The following is a 2001-nucleotide window of genomic DNA, read 5'->3' on the forward strand; positions in this document are numbered from 1 at the left end:
TTTTGAGATCTCTTTCAGGAGGTGATCAGTGGATTCTTTCAATTTCTATTTTACCTTCTCCTTCTAGAATGTCATTCAATTTTCACTAACAATTTCTTGGAAGATGATATCTAAGCTCTTTTTTAATCATGGTTTTCAGGTAGTCCAATGATTTTCTAATTATCTTTCCTGGATCTATTTTCCAGGTCAGTTATTGTTTCAAGGAGATATTTCATATTGGCCTCTATATTTTTATTCATTTGAGTATGCTTTATTGAGTCTTGATTTCTCATAAAGTTATTAGCTTTGGTTTGCTCTATCCTAATTCTTAGGAAATTTTTTTTTGGTACAATATGATTTTTTTAAAAAAGAAACCAAACCCTAATAAACCAATCCAAATCTTCAAGCTGACAAACTGTACAAAAAGACATGGATATAAGGCTCCTTGGGAAGGGAAAAGCAACTCCATGGGAGAAGCCAATTGGGCTGTGCCTTCCACAGGCACTGCCCTTCCCACCCCTAATGAATCCACCACATTTGCCCCCAAACCTAGCTGGCCTGGCCTGCAGTCTCCCCAAATCCCAGGGGAATGCTACAAGGGTAGTCTGTCTTCTAGCTTCCAAGGCTGCTTTTGTTGGCAAGTTCAGTGTAGGAGAACAGAGCTCCCCTGGCCAGTCTGTCGTCCAATGGTCTTGTTAATGGAGGCTACTGCTGCTGCTGGCCTGAGAGCTGCCCATACTGGGGTGCTCTGGACTGCGTTGGCTCTTCTTCTTTTCTTTCTTCTTCCTTTCCTGCTCAGGATCGTCTTCACTTTTCTTTTCCTTTTTCTTGTGATACAAATTGATTGGAGTTTCTGGGGGAATGGGGTCCTGGGTCCAACTCTGTTTGTACATGTGCTTATTCTTCTTTTTGGGAAACTGGGTATGTATCAAGTGGCACTGCTCTGGCATCAGGCTGGTGTGCATGCCCACCAGCATGGGGTTGTTGATAGGGTTGAAAGAGCTGCCAAGGATGGGCAGCTTCTAGATGAGAGAATGAAGGTCACTGTTGTCATGGGAACCAGGCAGGTCGGGCAGGAAGTTAATCAGCTTTTCCTTCACCTTTTTCCCCACAGAATTTATTGTAGGCATTCTCCAAGTTGTAGTGTGTGATCAAATTGGTGCTGCCTGTCAGTTCTATGCTGCCTGGGAGCTCCCACATCAGCTAGAAGGGACTTTACCCAGCTCTAGCCTTGTTAGCACCAGGAGGAGCTGGGGCCACAGCAGGCAGCATGACTGTTAGGGGGCTCTTGCCCAGAGGAGGGGGTAATGGAGGGCATGGTTTCCCTGACCCAAAGCCCAGCACAACTGCTGGTGGCAGCAGTGGCTCAGTCTAGGTACAAAAAAGCACTGTGAAGTTATCCATCCTGTTGATTGCTCTGCCTCTGCTGCCACTTCCCAATGATTTTCTTCAGACAGCTTTTGTACCTCCTTATCCCTTTGGCCAATTTGGCTTTTCAAGCTGTTGACTTTATTTTCATGACCCTGCTGCATCACTCTCATTTCTCTATCCATTTTTTGCTCTACCTCTCTTACTTTATCTTCAAATCCCTTTTTGAGTGCTTCCATGGCCTGAGACCAATTCATATTTTTTCTTGGAAGCTTTGGATGTTGGAGCTTTGACTTTGTTATTTTCTCCTGTAGGTGTATTTTGATCTACCTTGTCACCAAAGAAACTTTTGATGATCTGCTACTTTTTTTCTGCCTGCTCATCTTGCCCACCTGTTTCTTGACTTTTAACTCCTTCTTAAAGTAAAGCCCTTCTGAAGTTTTATGGGGTCACAGATGGTACAATTTAAGAAGAAGCTCATTCTCAGCCCACCTGGTTTATAAGTAATCATGGGCCTGCTTGTTCTTTTAGGTTTTGTTTGTTTGTTTGTTTGTTTTGTGGGGCAATGAGGATTAAATGACTTGCCCAGGTTTACACAGCTACTAATTCTCAAGTGTCTGAAGCTGAATTTGAACTCAGGTCCCCTTGAATATA

At 43.4% G+C, this 2001-nt stretch overlaps 1 pseudogene; it reads right to left on the reverse strand.

The window, feature by feature from the left end:
- Positions 1 to 674: 674 nt before the first annotated feature.
- LOC122728858 lies at positions 675 to 1395 on the reverse strand (annotated as a pseudogene).
- Positions 1396 to 2001: the final 606 nt, after the last annotated feature.

Source organism: Dromiciops gliroides, chromosome 5, assembly GCF_019393635.1.
Source record: "Dromiciops gliroides isolate mDroGli1 chromosome 5, mDroGli1.pri, whole genome shotgun sequence".
Classification (NCBI taxonomy): domain Eukaryota; kingdom Metazoa; phylum Chordata; class Mammalia; order Microbiotheria; family Microbiotheriidae; genus Dromiciops; species Dromiciops gliroides.